We start from the raw sequence: 14040 nt of genomic DNA, 5'->3' as shown, positions 1-14040 counted from the left end.
GGTAATTGTTTCTTTCTCTTGCTTTGCAGAAGCTTTTAAATGGGATGTAGTCCCATTTGCTGATTTTTGCTGCTGTTATTTGTGCTTTTAGTCATATCCAGAAAAATCTCTGCCAAAAACAGTGTCAAGGAGCTTCTTCCACACATTTCCTTCTAGGAGTTTTAGAGTACCAGGGTCTTACGTTTAAGTCTTTGATCCATTTCAAGTTAGTTTTCATAAGTGGCATGAGATGATAGTCATCAAATTTCATTGTTCATCATGTACTTATCCAGTTTTTCCACACCATTTGTCAAAGAGATTATTCTTTCCCCAGTGGGTGCTTTTAACTCCCTTGTCAAAATTAGTTGACTCTGAGGACTCTATTTTATGGCATTGGTCTATGTGACTATTTCTCTGCCAATACCACACTGTTTTTAGTACTATAGCTTAGTAGTGTACTTTGAAACAGGAAGAGTGATAGCTCCAGCTTTGTTTTTAATTCTCCAGATTGCTTTGGCTATCTGAGGTCTTTTGTGGTTCCATAGAAATTTTAGAATTGTTTCTTCTATTTCTCTGAAGAATACCTTTGGTATTTTGATGGAGCTTACATTGATGTATAGATATTATGGATAATTTCACAATATTAATTCTTCTGAGCCATGAAGATGGGATTTGTTTGTGTCTTCTTCAGTTTTCTTCTTCAGTTTCTTTCGTCAATGTCTTCCAGTTTTCAGTCCACAGGTCTTTAACCTTTTTGGATAAATTTATATCTAAGTATATTTTTAATGCTATTGTGAATAGGGTAGTGTTTTTCAAATGTATTTTCAGTGTATAGAAATGCACCTGATTTCTGTATGTTCATTTTGTACCCTGCAACTTTACTACAATCACTGCTTAGTTCCCCCAGTCTTTTGGTTGAGTCTTTGGGGTTTCTATACATAAAATCGCATCATCTGCAAACAGTGACACTTTAACTTCTTTTTCTATTGGATGTCTTTTATTTCTTTGTCTTGCCTAATTGTTCTAGCTAGGACTTCCAGTAGTACATTGAACTGGAGTGGTGGGAGTAGACAGCTTTGCCTTGTTCCTGATCTCAGAGAAAATGCTTTCAGTTTTTTCTCCATTGAGTATAAAGTTAGCTGTAGTTTTGTTATATATGGCCTTTATTATGTTGAGGGATTTTCCTTCTTATACCTAGTCTATCAAGTGTTTTTATAATGAAAGAATGTTGTATTTTGTCAAACGGTTTTTCTACATTTATTGAGATGATCATGTGATTATCTTTCATCGTATTGGTGTGATTTATTTGTGTATTTTGAACCATTCTTATATCTGAGGGATGAATCCCACTTCTTCATTGTTTAGAATCCTTTTAATGTCTTTATGAATTGGTTTGCTAATATCTGTTGGGAAGTTTTGCACCTCTATTCACTAGGGGTATTGGTCTATCGTTTTCCTTTGTTGTGATGTCCTTATCTGGCTTTGGGATTAGGGGAATACTGGCCTCATAGAATGAATTTGGATTTTTTGGATGAGTTTCAGAATGGGTGGTGTTAAGTCTTCTTTAAATGTTTGGTAGAATTTGACAGTGAAACCAGCTGGTCCTGGTTTTTTCTGTTTCTTCCTGATTCAGTTTTTATAGGTTGTGTGTGTGAAGCCCATTGCATCTAAAGTATGGTTCGGTTCAGATGTTTTCTTGATTTTCTGTCTTGGTGATCTATCCTTGCTGACAGTGGGGTATTGGAGTCCTTCCTCATTGTATAATGACCGCCTTTGTCTCTTGTTACCATTTTTGCCTTGAAGTCTATTTTGTTTGATATAATATCACTATGCCCCCTTTCTTTTGGTTTCCATTTGCTTGGAATATTATCATCTTCTCTTTGGGCCTTTGTGTGTCTTTAGAGTTTAAATTCGTCTCCTATACCCAGCACATAGTTGCATCTTATTTTTTTTTTTTTAAATCCACTCAGGCTTGATGAACTCTATGCCTTTTGATTGGTGAGTTTGATCCATTTACATTAAGGTTGATTACTGATGTGTAAGGACTTACTACTGCCACCTTATCTTTTGCCTTCTTCTCATTTTGTGTCTTTATCCTTCTGTTTCAAACTACCTTTATAAATTTTTGGTTTTCCATGGTGATTTGCTCAGTCACCCCTATTTTTATCTTATGTCTCTATATTTTTGCTTTGTGGTTACCAGGAGGCTTACATAAAACATCTCATAGGTAAAACAGTGCTTTTTCTGCTGATAGTATTTTATCTTCATTTGCCTACAAAGGTTCCATTCTTTTACCCCTCCCCTTTTCTGTATGTGATTTCACAAATTACTGCTTTTATATTATGAGTTCAGTCATATTGTAGTAGTGTATTTTAATGCTTTTTTCCTTTAACTTTTATGGTATAATTATTTAACACACTGTTGTAAAATGGTCGCAGTTTTCTAATTCTGACTGTCTAGTACCCTTTTCAGTGTTTTATGTTCTTTCATTTTGTGTGTGTCTCTAATTAGTGCCTTTTTGTTTCTGTTTGTTTGAATAACTCCCTTCAGCATTTCTCTCAATGGTGGTCTTGTGGTAGTGAACTCACTCAGCTTGTCTGGGAAAGCTGTTATTCCTCCTTCACATCTGAAGGGTAATTTTGCCAGATAAGAGTATGCCTGGCTGGCAATTTTTTATCTTTTAATATTTTGGATATGTCATTCCACTCTCTCCTTCCTAGCCTGTTGCTGAGAAATCTGCTGGTAGTCTAAATGGGGGATCATTTTGTAAGTTACTTTTTTCCCCCCTTTGGCCACTTTTAAAATTCTTTATCATTGATTTTTTACAGTTTCCTTATGATGTATCTTGAAGAAGGTCTTTTTTTTAATCCACAAGGCCAATAGAATGCCTTATTATGTCCAGTTCCTTCTTTGGTAAGTAAGTTCTTAGCTATTATTTCTTTAAATAAACCCTCTGCCCCCTTCTCTCTCTCTTTTTACCTCTGGTATTACCTCTGGTATACCCATTATTATTATATTGGTTTTCCTAATTAATTCAGTCTAATAGCGCTGATAGAGTTTCTTCACTTTATTCAAATCTTAGTTCTCTCTCCTCTTCCATCTAAATCATTTCTAAATTCCGGTCATCTAGTTCACTTTTTCTTTCTTCTGATCTTCTCTAGTACTGATGCATTCTTTAGCTCACTCACTGAGTTCTTCTGCTTCAGAATTTGTTTGGTTCTTTTTTATAATTTCAATTTCTGTGGTAAAGTACTCCTTCTAGTCATTAATTATATTCGAGTTTTTTGAGTTATCTTTCTGAGTTTTTTTTCTTGTAGCTTGTTGAGTTTCTTCAAAACAGCTATGTTGAGGTATTTATCTGTTGGACTGTAGTATTCAATATCTTTGATTTCAGTTGCTGGAGAATAGTCATTTTCTTTTGGTGGTACCATATTACCATGATTTTTCATAGTGTGTCATGTCATTAACTATGCCTTTGCTGTATGTAACATGTAAAGTAGCAAACACCTTTCTTAGTTACAAAAATCTTTGTTTTTTGTCAGCATGTTAAGTAAACGAACAAACTTCCTTTTGTTTACCAGAAGGTGGTGATATAGCACAAGTTTTTGACTTCTCGCTGGCCCTGACTGTCCCTGCTACTACACTTGGGAGAGTACATACAAAAACGAAAGTTATTGCAGAGTTGCGGGACGTGTGGGCTTAGCACCTGGGGCTTTGAGGGTCCCCAACACACCTGTTAGGGGAGTCTCTGATTGGAAGACTCTCAGAGGTCTATTGATGGATCTCCTGCTGAAATCCTGAACAGATAGCAGGTAACGCTTTCCTTGAACATTTTTTTTGTCTGCCTTCTTTCCTTTCCTGTCCCTCTCCCAGTCACAGAGGCCCCTTCTCAGAAATCTGCCTGAGAAACCTCCAGCTATAACGTTTGCAGGTGGTTGCACTTTTCACTTCCTCTGCCAGAGAAGTAGCTGCTGTCACACTACTGCCTCCACTGCAATCCCCAAGTGAGCTCTGGGGAGAGGGGTCTACTCAGGCCATTCCTCCCTTTGTCTGCCTCCAAACTTGTTTCTATCCTGCTCAGCTGGCTTGCCGAGTTCTTCTGTCAGACTGGCGAGAGCACCACAAATTCTCTATCTCCCATGAGTGTCTTCCCAGTTTTGTACTCTCCAGATTATGTTTTTTCCTGTGGTGGTACTTACTTGAGGGTGAGGCAGGCTCATGACCTGGAGCTGCAGCATCCTTCGAGGTAACAGATCCACTTTTAGATGTCCACTGGGTGATCTCTCAGGCGTCCTGGTGTACTGTGCAGAGGCCCTTTTGTTTGGTTATAGATGTCCAGTTAGTTATAAATCGAAAGGAAGAGAAAAAAACATTTCATGCCATGACAGTGACATCCAACTACAGCTATTTTAATACTTTCGTTCTTTAACCTTTATATTAAAGTAGTACCTTTATATTAAAGTAGTTAACGCATCCCTAAATTGAAATATTAGAGTATTCCGAATATGACTATATGCTTACCTTTACCAGTGTATCGTATATTTTCATGGTACCTTCAGCTTGATGAACTCCTGTCGGCATTTTTTTGTGAGGTAGGCTTAGTGTTAATAAATACCCTCAGCTTTTTGTTTGTTAGGCAGTCTTTATCTCACTGTCATTTATGAAGGATATGTTTGCTTGGTAAAATAGTCTTGGTTGGCTGTTTCTCTCTTAGTACTTGGAATGTATCATCCCTTTCTCTCCTGGCCTACGAGGTCTCTACTGACTGAGAAAGCTGCTTGATAGCCTTATAGAAGTACTCTTGAATACCTTACAAAATTATCTTACCTTTAAAATCCTTTCTTTGACTGTTTTATCATAATGTGTCTTGGAGAAGATCATTTGGGGTTAAAGTTTGGGGGTCACCTATTAGCTTCACATACTTGGATGTCCAAATCCCTTCCCAGGTTTGTAAATTTCTCAGCCCTTATTTCCTTAGGGATAGAAACTGTCTTATTTTTCCTTCTGGGACTCTGCTGTTATCTTGATGTTGGCCTGTAAGTCCCATAGACATTTTCTTTTTTCTTCTCTGATTGATTGGACAATTTCAATTGATCTATCTTCTGATTCTTTGTCAAGTCTGCTGTTGAAAACTCTGTTGAATTCTTTAATCCACTCGTTGTATTCTACAGCTCCAAAGTTTCTGTTCAGTTCTTTTTCACGTTTTCTTTTGGTTGACCTTTTCATTTTGTTCATGTACTTTTTTTCTGATTTTTTATTAAATTGCTTATCTGTGTTCTCTCTGACCATCTTCATAACAATTACTTGAATTCTTTATGTCCCCTGTAGCCCTGCATAGGTATCAGCACATTTGAAGCAGCAGTTACCTCTTCCAGACTTCACGGACTGACTTTGGTAAGAGAAGACTTTTTTACCCGTGGACAGGGGCATGCTTAAGCATAGTATGAGTCTGACTCGAGTGGTGCAGGGCTACAAGTGTGGGGTGTGTCCTCAGTGGCACCTCTTAGTTCAGCAGCTAAGGACTGGGGCCAGCTACAGGCTCACTGGCAGCTGCAGGGGCCCTGGCTATAGGCATGCTCTCTTGTGGGTGGATACTTTCTACTCCTGGACTTGCACAGTCGTGGGTGTACAGGTGGAGAGGCTTGTCCAGAGTGCATGCCAGGTGGTCTGCAGTAGGGGGTTCTAGACTGGTGTCTTACAGCCACAGAGACCTGGGCTGACAGCAGCAAATATCTGTGGTGTAAAAGCAGGTAAAATAAGATAGTTACCTTTGGTGTGACCATGCTGGCCCCTTTAGTATCGTCCATGGTGGAATTTGCTGGGATTTCCTATAGAGCAGGTCAGTGTGATCCACCATCACTCCTGCTACATGGCTGCTATTGGTAGGCACTGTTTTCTTTCTTGTTGCTAGTCATCTCTATATGTCTCGGCTTTGCTAGCTTGCATGGGGTGAAACCATAGAAAGACCTTCACTGGGTGTCCCAAAAGCCTGGGGACACTAATTACTCACCGTACTCCTCCTTTTGCTGGAAACTCTTTCTAGATGGGAAGTTCCCTCTTGGTGCTAAGCAGTACCAGCTTGGTGGAGGGATGATGCAGGCAAGATGAAGCTGTCTCCCTTCTTCTGGTTTTTTGTTCTGCTGTGTTGCTCAATTTTCTTACGCAGACTCCAGAGCTCTGCCAGTCTTTCTTTGTGGACAGCTGTTTCTTTCTTTGTTGATCTTTGTCAGGGGATAGAGGCCTGGTTCTTCTACATCTCCATTTTGGTCTTTATCCTATAATTTATTCTTGAAGAAGATGAAAAGAAAAAGTGTTTACCAATCAAAAGGAGTAACATGAGAATAGGATACAAAGTATGAAACTGTCTAACATGTTTGAAATTATAAATATAATCTATCCTGATGATGGACATTCTATCCAGAGAGCTTTGTATATTTACTGATAAGATAACCAAATTTGCAGTGTGTATATATATATATATATATATTTACTATATATTTTACTAAAGCAGCACCTTTTTGCAAAGAGTTACACACTTTAAATATTTTTATGCTTATATTTGACCTAATATTTTCTTTCTGCTTAAGACATCTTTTGTATTTAATGCCAACACCTGCAACTGGCTTTATATTAAGGACACAGAAAACATTTTCATCCCTTTTTCAGATATCATTGCATTTATCTGTACCAACCACTATGCTCAGAGCACTATCTATCTTTCAACTCCATTGGCCTTCCTTCTTTTAATTCTAACAAACACATTAAGTCCAATCCTATTTTGGGGCTATTGCCTGTGCTGTTTCTATGCCTTGAATGTTTATCTCCAGAATGTTTGCATGTCTAGCTCTTTCACATTCAGGTCTCACCTTATTATCTATTTCAGATCACTTCCCTCACAATCCAAGTATACGCAACTCTGAAATCTCCCAGATATCTTATATCCTTTATTTATCTTCATAGCACATCACTATCTGAGATTAACTCTTTTTCACACATGAGTTACAATTTCCTTCCCCGTCTTAAGCACAGGAGTTGTAAGAGTAGGAACAATGGCTTCCCCGTTTGCTATTGTGACTCCAGCAACCAAAATAGGATAGGACCTATGATGCACCTCTCTTCCCAAACCCTCACAACTCCAATTTCACTTTCTAAGAAGACCTGCTACTTGGTACCAGTGCCACCTCAGCCCTACAAGACACCCGACAGGGAGATCGTCTTCTGTCAGTCAGGTTTGTGCTACTATGTTTGGAGTCAGCACCACAACATTGAGAGAGAGCCTCAAGGCATAAGAAATGGAGTAAGTTACTACAACACTGATGTGGGAACCTGCAAAGTCTACATGCATTCTGTATAATGTGCCCGATGGCTCTGGACCACTCTAGATAAAGGAACTGGCATTATAGCCTGAGTCCTACTGTCCCCAGGCTGAGAGACTATTAGAAGACTCGACTCAAGTGTCAGGCAGCCTCTTCCAGGCTCTTCAGCAAGGGTTCCTGTTTCTACCCAATAAGCTGGGGGAAAAAACTGCCTTCTACCAAACACCATGCCCTTCAATAACTAACTATCTCAGACTTTAAGCTGGCTTTGTGGGCTAACAAAAGCATAGTAGAGTCATTAAAGTTTCTTCTTCAACCAGAGAGAAAAACAACTCAATCCAAAAAAGTGTGCAGTCACAGTGCTAAAGAAAGAACTAGAGCTGATTGATAGAAGACAAAATTAGATAAAGAAGATAATAATTAGGAAATGTAAGTAGCTCAAACAAAGCTTTCTAAGAATAAAAAATATGATACCACAGAAAATGTCTTAAAGCAATGGAGGAAAAATCTAAACGTGGAAGTTGCAAGAAGTAGGAAAAAACAAAATTGGAGGATAGCTCCAGACAATCTAACAAACACTCAGAAGTTAAAGAAGAAACTCAATAAATGAGAGAGATGCAAAAAGAGTACATAAGTAACAGAATTGTCTATTATTAAGACATAGAAACTCCCAAATCTATATATTCAAAAGCTATAAAGGGAAACTAGAAAGGAAGGGAGGAAGAATAGAGTTAGCTTAACATATAATACTTCCAATATTAATGTATTTTAAAGTCATTATCTCAAAGAAAGGGGACCAGTTCAGTAGACCAAAAAGTATTGAAAAGGAGGACCTGAATACTGATATTAATGAACTCTGGGTATATTGTTTATATGTATGTATGTTTGTGTAGGAAGATCAAAGGATCAAAATTAGAGACAAGCCATTTTCTCAAATCATAATAAAAATTAGAAATACATAATAAAAATTTACCCTCTAAAAATATGGCCTGGAAAAAAATCTAAACTGCTTGAAAATTAAGAAGAAATGAGCCAAAACTTTAGAAATTCAAATAGAAATTACAACATGAAAAAAACCCAGGATTTTTGATGATTGATTGATTGATAGGAGATACTCCCTTATCAAGTGAGTGACCCCTTTACCAAATAGGCATTTCATTTATCCACATCAGTCATAAAACTTGTTATGTAAAGTTTTGTGTTGTGCCTGAGAAAAATTACAAATTTCTACATGTCATGAGCCTTTGCAATTGCTAACAGACAGAGTCAACAACAGGACTGGTAAATCCTCAATGCCAAAGATCTAGTGGTTATCAAAATATTCACACCAGAGTATGTGAGCGAAGAGAGGGCCTGACCATGATGTGTGATACTCCTAATAATTTCATCACCACCCCTCATCCTTGCTTTCTAAATTGTGCCCCATGTGGACCTGTGCTGGGAGACCAATTCCGTAGGGCATCAACATTCATTCCCCAGGGTGCTGCCCATGTGCTGTTGGTTACTACATGCTTATATATAAGTGGATCAGTATAATAACATCAAGTCAAAATATTTTCATTTTGATAAGGAGCTTACTCAACTTATGGAAATAAATACAAGAATTTCGGACAACACTGGCCAAAGAGATCTATCTATTTCTTACAAGAAGACTTTTAGAAAACTACAAATAAGTGTTTGTTTGTTAGTTAGTGGGCAGAGGCTCAGTCAGCCTATTCACATCTATTCTCTAAAACAAACATATTTCACCAGAGTGTTAGAAGAACCTAAATGGTAAAATGTTGAAGGAGCTGAAAGATCATCTGATGAATGCTGTTATCAATATGCATTCTTTCTGTGATGTAAACGTGGAGATAGATAGATATTGAGGAAAATATTAAAATTAATGTTGAGTCGAGTCCTGGTTCTGATTTTTTTAAGTGTTTTCATGAGGATCCCAAATGCTTTCTTAATAGCCTCTTACGATTTGGTTACTCTATATTGGCTCTGAGGCAGAGAATGTAAAATAGTGACAGACAAAAGAGAAAATGAATCACTAAGGAAGCTGACACCTCATTCGCTTTAAAAAAAATTTAGTCTGCTTTTCCATGAATACCATTAAAGCCCAGAGAAGACTAAAAGGTCTTATCAAATTCCAGGCAGTGAAAGCGAATGAAATGACCCAACTAGTTCAAAAATGCAGGCTTTACCAGAGCTGAATCAAGACTAATTTAACAACCTAGTAAGGATCTATAGGCTACCTGATATATTTTTTTTTAAAAGAGGAATTGTTTTTTTCATATATTTGAGCAGTTTAACCTCCTGTAATTCATAGCAAATTTCCAAGCAAAACTATCTAAACATAAAACGGATCAAATAAGCCTCTATTAGTTACCTACTATGTGCAGAGCAATGTAGGGACTAAACCAGGAAAGACACACATATATACAAACGAGAAATTTTCCCTGTTCACAAGGTACTTAATTTTGATTGAGGAAATAAATTGTATGAACATAAAATAGCCAGAGAATGTAAGTAAATATGAGAGTGGAAAATATTATATGCAAATATAATTCAAAACCAGAAAATAAAAACAAGGAAAGCCATTAGTATAGAGGTAAAAGAACTGGTCTCAGACTAAACAAGACAGTATTCAGTTATCTTCTACTTACTTGATGGATGACCTTGGTCAAGTCAAGAATCTTTCAATCCGTCATTCACACACTAAGAGCAAGTAATAAAATCTGCCTCATAGGTTTGATGGAGGGATTTAATGAGGCAACAAATATGAATGTGGCTTAAAAATTGTAAGTTTCCAATAAAGTGAAAAGTTTTGCCAGGAAGAGTCATTTTACTCTAGGGTGGGTATTGCTGTTCTGTTTACATATACAGTTCCAGGAGATAACTGGGCAGGGTCTTTTTACACCATCTCTTTCTACAGCTTCATTTTAGAGATAATTAAACTGTGGCCCACAAAAATTAAATTTTATGCCTAAGTCTTTTTTAAAGCTCCTGGAACATAGTAATAAGCAAAAACATGTAGCTGTTATTATTTCTCAAATTTACTTAGCAGGTTTTGGCAGAACTAATACTTCATTCATTTTTCTGACAGTATAGGTACAGAGAAAATTCATACCCTTACCCCTTGAGAAGCTGAAATTCTAGAGGGAAGAAAACTATTCATTGTCCTCTGGCCAAAAGTACATAATAAGTATATTTTAATGCTGTGGTGGTAGAAATATGAGATGAAACGTCACCCAATTTAGAAATATATGCCATCACATGTCTAAACAGACTCTGAATTTAGATTTCATTACAATCATTTTCAGTTAGATAGCAACTATCCCTTTACATGTAAGCTAGAAATTCCTCTTGCCACTGAAATCATAGCCTTCTATTTTGTTTTTAATTGCTTCGTCATGGGCAGAAATTACTTAAAGCAAATTGCATTATGAAAAAATAATGTTCATAATGTTATTCGAATTTTCTGATGATGTTTGCTTAAAAGACCACACCTGTCTGCTATTATTAATAACTATGCTCTAAGTAGCTATCAAGACGGCAGAGTAGTAGCACATGACCTGTATATATATATATATATATATATATATATATATATATATATATACACACACACACACACACACACACACACACACACACACTGTCTACAAGAGACCCACGTCAGACCTAGGGACACATACAGACAATGAGGGGATGGGAAAAAGATATCCCATGCAACTGGAAATCAAAAGAAAGCTGGAGTAGTAATACTCATATCAGACTAAATAGACTTTAAAGACTGTTACAAGCAATAAGGATGGGCACTACATAATGATCAAGGGATCAATCCAAGCAGAAGATATAACAATTCTAAATATTTATGCACCCAACATAGGAGCACCTCAATACATATGGCAAATGCTAACAGCCATAAAAGGAGAAATTGACAGTAACACAATCATAGTAGGGGACTTTAACACCTCACCTACACCAATGGACAGATCATCCAGACAGAAAAGCAATAAGGAAACACAAGACTAAATGACACATTAGACCAGATAGACTTAATTGATACTTGTAGGACATTCTATGAAAAAGGAAGAATACACTTTCTTCTCAAGAGCACAGGGAATGTTCTCCAGGATAGATCACATCTTGGGTCACATCAAGCCCTGGTAAATTTAAGAAAACACATCATATCAAGCAACTTCTCTAACCACAATGCTATGAGTTTAGAAGTCAATTACAGGAGATAAATGTAAAAAACACAAACACATGGAGGCTAAATGTGTTATTAAGTAACCAGTGACTCACTGAAGAAATCAAAGAGGAAATCAAGAAATACCTAGAGATAAATGATGATCCGAAACCTATGGGATGAAGCAAAAGCAGTTCTAAATGGGAAGTTTGTAACAATACAATCTTACCTCAGGAAATAAGACAACTCTCAAAGAAACAACCTAACCTTACACCTAAAGCAAGTAAAGAAGAACAAATTAAACCAAAGGTTAATAGAAGGAAAGAAATCAAAAGATGAGAGAAGAAATAAATGAAATGGAGACAAAGAAAACAATAGCAAAGATCAATGAAACTAAAAGCTGGTTCTTTGAGAAGATAAACATTTAGCCAGACTTATCAAGAAAAAAAAAGGGACAGGACTCAAATCAATAAAATTAGAAATGAAAAAGAAGTTAGAACTGACACCACAGAAATACAAAGGATCATAAGAGACTACTACAAGCAACTCTATGCCAATAAAATGGACAACCTAGAAGACATGGACAAATCCTTAGAAAGGTACAACCTTCTGAGACCAAACCCAGAAGAAATAGAAAATGTGAACAGACCAATCACAAGTACAAAAATTGAAACTGTGCTTAAAAAGCTTTTGACAAACAAAAATCAAGGACCAGATGACTTCATGGGCGAATTCTATCAAACATTTACAGAAGAGCTAACATCCATCCTTCTGAAACTCTTCCTGAAAATTACAGAAGAAGGAACAGTCCCAAGCTCATTCTATGAGGCCACCCATCACCCTGATACCAAAATCAGACAAAAACATCACACAGAAAAGAAAATTACAGACCAGTATCACTGATGAATATAGATGCAAAAATCCTCAACAAAATACTAGCAAACAGAATCCAACAACACATTAAAAGGATCATACACCACGATCAAGTGGGATGTATCCCAGGGATGCAAGGATTCTTCAATATCTACAAATCAATCAGTGTAATACACCGCATCAACAAATTGAAGAATAAAAACCATATGATCATATCAATAGATACAGAAAATGCTTTTGTCAAAATTCAACACCCATTTATGATAAAAATTCTCCAGGAAGTGGACATAGAGGGAACCTACCTCAACATAACAAAGGCCATATATGACAAACCCACAGCCAACATCATTCTCAATGGTGATAAACTGAAAGCATTTCCTCTAAGATCAGGAACAAGACAAGGATGTCCACTCTCACCACTATTATTCAACTTAGTTTTGGAAGTCCTAGCCACAGCAATCAGAGAAGAAAAGGATTACAAATTGGAAAAGAAGAGGTAAAACTGTCACTGTTTGCAGATAACATGATACTATACATAAAGAATCCTAAAGATGCCACCAGAAAACTACTAGAGCTAATCAATGAATTTGGTAAAGTAGCAGGATACAAAATTAATGCACAGAAATCTCTTGCATTCCTATACACTAATGATGAAAAATCTGAAAGAGAAATTAAGGAAACACTCCCATTTACCATTGCAATAAAAAGAATAAAATACCTAGGAATAAACCTACCTAAGGAGACAAAAGACCTGAACTCAGAAAACTATACCATACTGATGAAAGAAATCAAAGATGACACAAACAGATGGAGAGGTATACCATGCTCCTGGATTGGGAGATTCAACATTGTGAAAATGACTCTACTACCCAAAGCAATCTACAGATTCAATGCAATCCCTATCAAATTACCAATGGCATTTTTCACAGAATTAGAACAAAAAATTTTACAATTTGTATGGAAACAAAAAGACCCTGAATACACAAAGCAATCTTGAGAAAGAAAAACAGAGCTGGAGGAATCAGGCTCCCTGACTTCACACTATACTACAAAGCTACAGTAATCAAGACAGTATGGTGCTGGCACAAAAACAGAAATATAGATCAACGGAACAGGAGACAAAGCCCAGAGGTAAACCCAGTCACATATGGTCACCTTATCTTTGATAAGGGAGGCAATAATATACAATGGAGAAAAGACAGTCTCTTCAATAAGTGGTGCTGGGAAAACTGGACAGCTACATGTAAAACAATGAAATTAAAACACTCCCTAACACCATACACAAAAATAAACTCAAAATAGATTAAAGACCTAAATGTAAGACCAGACTCTATAAAACTCTTAGAGGAAAACATAGGCAGAACACTCTATGACATAAATCACAGCAAAATCCGTTTTGGCCCACCTCCTAGAGAAATGGAAATTAAAACAAAAAGAAACAAATGGGAACTAATGAAACTTAAAACTTTTGGACAGCAAAGGAAACCATAAACAAGATGAAAAGACAACCCTCAGAAAATATTTTCAAATGAAGCAATGGACAAAGGATTAATCTCCAAAATAGACAAACAGCTCATGGAGCTCAACATCAAAAAAAAAAACCAACCCAATTTCAAGATGACCTACAGATGGCCAAGAGGTACATGAAAAGATACTCAACAGAACTAATTATTAGAGAAATGCAAGTCAAAA

The 14040-nt window shown here is 36.7% G+C and overlaps 1 long non-coding RNA gene across 1 annotated transcript in view; it reads left to right on the top strand.

Annotated features, from left to right (window-relative positions):
• LOC309664998 overlaps positions 1-14040 on the top strand; it is a 475535-nt gene that overhangs the window by 252326 nt on the left and 209169 nt on the right. Inside the window, exon 4 of the long non-coding RNA XR_014266138.1 lies at positions 5308-5373. This is a non-coding gene — a long non-coding RNA (uncharacterized lncRNA). The remainder of the gene's footprint in view (positions 1-5307; positions 5374-14040) is intronic.

This window comes from Balaenoptera physalus (assembly GCF_965194825.1).
Source record: "Balaenoptera physalus genome assembly, chromosome: 7".
NCBI classification, from domain to species: Eukaryota; Metazoa; Chordata; class Mammalia; order Artiodactyla; family Balaenopteridae; genus Balaenoptera; species Balaenoptera physalus.
The sequence above is the reverse complement of the archived record's forward strand: the minus strand, read 5'-3'. Positions and strand labels throughout refer to the sequence as shown.